The sequence below is a fragment of the Ictalurus furcatus genome, chromosome 3 (genome assembly GCF_023375685.1).
Source record: "Ictalurus furcatus strain D&B chromosome 3, Billie_1.0, whole genome shotgun sequence".
NCBI lineage: Eukaryota > Metazoa > Chordata > Actinopteri > Siluriformes > Ictaluridae > Ictalurus > Ictalurus furcatus.
Window position 1 is genome coordinate 32,802,575 of NC_071257.1, and position 6,106 is coordinate 32,808,680.

Sequence of the window (6,106 nt, forward strand, 5' to 3'; positions counted from 1 at the left end):
GTCTGTCCTTTGTCTGCCCTGGATATGTCCTGGGTCTGCCCTCAAGTCTGTCCTAGGTCTGTCCTGTGTCTGCCCTGGATCTGCCTTCAGTCTGTCCTAGATCTGCACTGGGTCTGTCCTGGGTCTTCCCTGGGTCTGTCCTGGATCTGTCCTGGGTCTGCCCTCAGTCTGTCCTAGATCTGCACTGGGTCTGCACTGGGTCTGTCCTGGGTCTGCCCTCAGTCTGTCCTGGGTCTGTCCTGGGTCTGCCCTCAGTCTGTCCTAGATCTGCACTGGGTCTGCACTGGGTCTGCCCTCAGTCTGTCCTGGGTCTGTCCTGGGTCTGCCCTCAGTCTGTCCTGGATCTGTCCTGGGTCTGCCCTCAGTCTGTCCTGGGTCTGCCCTCAGTCTGTCCTTGATCTATCTTGGATCTGACCTGGGTCTGCCCTCAGTCTGTCCTGGACCTGTCCCCAGTCTCTCCTGGTGGCTTTAACATCACCGTAAGACTTTATTTTAAAGCTCATGTGATCTTCAGCATCCCACACAAAAATATCGACTCACACATGATGCAGGTGTTAGTGGATTTATTGGAATCCCTCAATATTTCTCCAAACACAGTTATGGCAATATCTGAATCAAGATATACAGTTTAGAGGAACTAGTTGCATCTGTCGTTTGCTGATGTTGAATATTTCCGTACGGTCGAGTGAGTTTCGCTAACCGGTAGTGTACAAAGTATTAGAATTAAAAAGTCTGTCAGAAAAAAAGAAAGTCCAATATGAACAGGAAATGGGTTTTCATCTCAAACAGGAGGAGGAGGAGGAGGAGGAGGAGGAGATATGGCTTTGTCTCTAGGAGCTGGACTCATCATCCAGCATTAGTTTTTTTTTTTTTCCCCAAAATTAACATCTGACACACTGGACAAAAAAAAATTATATAAATAAATAAAAAAAGGGAGCTTTTTGACTGTTCTTCATTAACAGTCCTGCACAGAGACATGAAGAAGAAGAAGAAGAAGAAGAAGAAGAAGAAGAAGAAGAAGAAGCTGTGTGTGTTTAACATGGTGGTCTGAGACAGGAAACACACGTTGCCCTTACGTCGCAGAAAGACGCGGAAATGCCTTTATACAAATGCATAGTATCAATATTATAGTCAAAAAAAAAAGAGAGAAAAATATACAAAACAGTTAAGCGCTACCTCTGTGCGAGATGAAGAAAAATCTCAAATGAAACAGAAGAAAGATCATAACATTCTGGATGGTTCTGAGTCCCAAACAGTATGAGTGTGTGTGTGTGTGTGTGTGTGTGTGTGTGTGTGTGTGTGTGTTGTCAGCACCACGACGGAATTTCATCTCTTGAGGTTGTCGTAATTCATCTCTGTCGCTCTGTTTTAATTTTATATTCTGTATCTTAACTCCCTTGTCTTTAAGTCTTTAAATGCTTTCCTGTGGTGTGAACAGACAACGCGAGGATTTCTACAATCTCACAACGTGTGTATTTCCTTTTTCTTTCTTTCTTTCTTTTTCTTTCTTTCTGACCTAATCTAAATTCGAGGAAGCATTACTAAGCATGTGGTTGTTCTAAAACGGATGAACGCTGGATGACAGAGTGATTTGCGGCAACCGAAAGCATGACGTAGTTTGGCATCATGTTTGGCGATTGTTATTTCTTTAATTTGGCGTGCTGTACGCACCAGCACCGGGTTCGAATCCCTTCACATAGCAAAGCAAAGGGAAGAAAAACAGCGGGGGGGGGGGGAGGAGGAAGGTTACTCAATCTCACATTCAGATCGTAAAAGTAGCTCACACGTACATACAGTACATTCATATCACTCATACTTACAGGGGTACTGAGCTGAATTCATCCACACACACACACACACACACACACACAACGGGCGACAACATAAAAATTCAAAATGAAAAGGGGTCACTAACATTTTTTTTTTTTTTCCCAACACCCAACAAATGGTTAAAGTAGAAATGTTCCATACAAAGCAACATAATAACGCACTGATTTATTTACAATAGATAGATACTGTAAAATGGTAACTCACGCAAGATTAAAAAGGCACAGTTTCCCTTCTTAAATACACTGTAAACGTCTTCAAAAAGCATGCATAAACAATTCACTTTACAAAAAAAAAAAAAAAAAAAAAGATCTCGTATAGTCTTCGTAGACAAAGTACTATTTTCTTTTCTTTTTCTTTTTTTCTTTTTTTTTTTTTAAAACCAGCAAAATAGATTTCTCTCAAAAATACTTTGCCATACATCCCATGAACCTTTCAACATTTATTCTCATTTACATATATTCATATATATTTATGTACTTATATATATATATATATATATATAAAAAAAAGAAATCAGAAAAAAAAAAAACAGGGAGCAAACGTTGTTGTTTTTTTGTTTTTTGTTGTTGTTGTTGTTTTTTTTTTTTTTTTAAAAAAAAAACAAAACAAAACAAAACAAAGGAGAAAAGAAAAGGAGAAAATATTTGACAACTTATTTTCAGGTCCTTTACACGCTTTCTTACGTTCATCAGCGCAGTAGCAGTGTATGTACACGTTAAAGCGACACGGGACTGACTGGGTCTAAAGAAACGTCCGGGCTTCTCTATATTCCCACTTTATCATCATTATACACTTCAACAATGAGCATGTAAACTAACAATGTAACACACACACACACACACACACACACACACACAGGGCAATGTGAAGAAAAGTGCCTTATCCCATCTCACCCTCCCCACAAGTCATGTGACTTAAACAAACTGGACACACACCGATCCTCTCGGACGTCACATTATCTCTGCTGTGCAAATCAGAGGCACAGAAGGAGACGAGCCACTCAAACATGTCTCCAAATATATCGCTGAAAAAACACACGTAATAATAATAATAATAATAAACAACAATGATTTTACTAAGGAATGAATAATCATCATCATCATTAATATTAGCATCGGTGTGTATTTCAGTGATATCTGTAGAGCTGTTTGTGTAAATCCGGTTGGGAACGCCATCCGTCTCCTCTGTCTTACGCTATCTTACATTACAGCATTACAGAACAAACTCAAGCTTTTATTTATTTTCTTCTTCTTCTTCTTCCTCTCACTTCCATCAGTAGCATCACTGTTTCACCTCCACAGTTTTATTAAGCATTAAACAGTAGGATTTCCCCCAAGACCCAAGAGGACTAATTATAAGCGGATATGAAAGGACTCGTCCTCTGTACAGCAACGTAAATGTGGAAAATAGGAGTATACTGTATGTGCAACATTATTTCTGCAGTGTGACCGGGTTACGTGTGTATACGCCCGGAGCCGGAGGCTAATGTAGCTTGTAGTGCCGTTTAGTGATGCTAGTGTTTACCGTATGCAAGCTGTACTGTATGCGTGTGAAATGAGCTGTTCGTCTTCTTCTAAAGCAAAGTGAACATGTGCAGCTACTGAGAATCTTACACCTAGTGTTTTTATTGAATAATAAAAGCACCGTGTTAGAACCAAGGAGACTTTTGTTTTTTTTTAATGTAAGTACACACATGTAATGCTTCTTTTATGTATTGTTGTTGTTGTTGTTGTTGTTGTTGTTGTTAACCTAAAAAACTGTTCATTTAATTGTAAGGGAGCTGGTTTAATAGCTATCTGTATTGTGAATAGATTATGATATATGGTTTAAAAAAAAACAAAAAAAAACCACTCTGGTCGTTCTGATTGGGCGCTGAAAATGGTGGGCGGGGCTTACGTCACATCGATTACGCAGAGCCAATCACTGATCAATTTCTTTTTCGTCAGCGAATTATACGAAATGTTGTTGTTGTTGTTGTTTTTTTTTAAAAATCTGTAGCATATATGTGATTACCTCCCTGCTGAAGAACCAAACAAAACAATAGAAACCCTCATAGAATTTGTAATGGTTTTAATGGTTATAAGGGGAATTGTATTGGTTTTAATGGAATCTGTAACGCTCCCTGTGGGTCTCTACTGGTAATCTGTTGCCTTCTATTGGCGGCATGTTATGTCTAGTGGATACCGTTAAGGACCAATAATGGTAATGGTTTTAATAGTTAACAGCTGATGGTTTGTAATGGTATTTGTAGTGGAAACCATTAGAATTTCTGTGATGGTTTCTGTTTTTTTTTTTCACTCCTGTAAATTAAAAAAAATTCAGCAGTTCTGTTAAATAAGTACCAGTAATTGTATCATATAATATTTTTTAAAAAATAAAATTTAAAAATAAAAATCGAGAATAATTGTAGTAAGGCATGGAGAGTTTTTAGGGGTGTTGGTTGTGTTTGGAGCGCAATACAGTTGAAAATAACAGGAAATAGTCTTGTGCTTTAGGTAAATTTAGTAGAGATACAGTTTCCCTTAAAGCATTATTTTCCACTTATTGGGGTTTGGGTGTAGTCCCCCCACGCCCCAACCCCCCCACACCTTTCCGATATCGGAGCGAAATATTACAACGTTATTTGTGTTACGTTCGCGTTCCCAAAAAGGTTCTGCGGTATTCGTATACAGCAGCGTGAAAACCGCTGACTCTTGAAGTAAAACTAATCTCTCCCCAAAGAAAAGAACAAATGATTCAGTGACTTGAGGCTTGAGGGGGGGAAAAAATTCTGGAAGTGTTCTACAAATATATGTTTTTCATAAACTTTAAAGCTAATTAACGCCACAACAACAGCCTTTAGACTTCCATCACGAGTGAGTCTTGACTAACCTTAATTTATTCATTTATTCATTCACCATTGACATTCCTGTCTTTGGTAATCACAGACACACTACAGAGTGGATAAGACAGTGGATAAGAGATTCATTTCACTGTCTGTACAGGGTTTTGCTGCATTTTTGACGCGTCTGGGCTCAAATCTGCAGAAAATCTGCAGTAATTTTGAAAAAAAATTGCAAGATCCTCCGAATATAGTGCCGTTCGGACGATTTCGCCGTAATTCCCGCGATCACAAAACTCCTGGAGGGACTGATTATACTCCGAAGGAGCACATTATAAAATGTTCAGTCTATTTTACTGGAGATGCACATTTCCCCCCCTAATAGTCTTTCTGTCTGGCTTGCCACGAGACAGCCTTTTGGAGATATCTGGAGCAAAAGATTGTACAGAGAATAAAAGAATGGCTGATGAAGAGATTTCAAAAGTGTATTTTAAAAACGAGTAAATAAATAAATCTCAACAACGTAGTCGGCTAAACACGACTCGATTCTGCTCGGATGGTCTCACGGATCGTTCAGCATTCGCGTCGTCTGTGAAGTGAAATAGAAACTCGGTTCCCAGAGCGGTGAAGTGAGCATCTCGTTTACCTCAAGATCATAAAAACAAAGGCCTTCTGTGCTTTTTTTTTTCTTTTCTTTTCATTTCTTTTTTTTTTTTCTTCCCCATTCATCACATTAGTCAGTTCTTTTTTTTTTTTTTTTTTCAAAGCGCTACGCTAGGGATGTAATTACTTCGTCCCTCATCTGTACCCAAAGACTACAAAAACATTCTCGTTAGTTTCGTTTTTGAAAATAAGAAGGGCTTGCATATCAGTTCAGCTTTGATTGTTCTGTTCATTTAAACGAGGGTAAAAGCCAGTGCACGCTGCGTTGTGGTTTGATACACACCAATTAGACACACTTTTCAGATTTTACGTAGTGTAGCCCTTGGAAAATGGAGCTTTCGCCTCTTTTTTTTTTGTCCAAAAAAAAAAACAAACAAACAAAAAAACAAACAAAAAAAAACTAAATAAAACCTGTTAATGGTGATACAGTTGCTACAGAAATATACTATAGACAGTTTTTTTTTTTGTTGTTGTTTTTTTTTAAAGATTTTTTTTTTCTGTAAATTGTAAATCCAAAGAGTAAGTATGTGTAGTGTTGAGATGAGTTAAATAATATAAATGCCTCAGTATTTCATTGCAGGTTGTATGTAGAGTGTAGAGGCGAGGACGTTACCGTGTCTCCGTATACATCTGTGTTTTAGTATTATTTATACACTTGTACCTGTGCACTACAGCTTTACCAAAGAAACATATGGCTTCATATCCATAGATAGTCAGCATTGTCTTTGGGGGACAAGGAGAAATGAACTCTAAAGTTCACTGGCTGGCTACAGACAACTCGACTCTCTCTCC

At 38.4% G+C, this 6,106-nt stretch overlaps 1 protein-coding gene across 2 annotated transcripts in view; it reads right to left on the reverse strand.

The window, feature by feature from the left end:
* Positions 1-548: 548 nt before the first annotated feature.
* The window catches only part of nr3c2 (nuclear receptor subfamily 3, group C, member 2), a 123,786-nt gene continuing 118,228 nt past the window's right edge, over positions 549-6,106 (reverse strand). For both annotated transcript variants that reach the window (XM_053622090.1, XM_053622088.1), the window contains exon 9: positions 549-6,106. This exon is cut by the window's right edge and continues 373 nt beyond it. The gene's annotated coding sequence lies outside the window, so the exon portion shown is untranslated.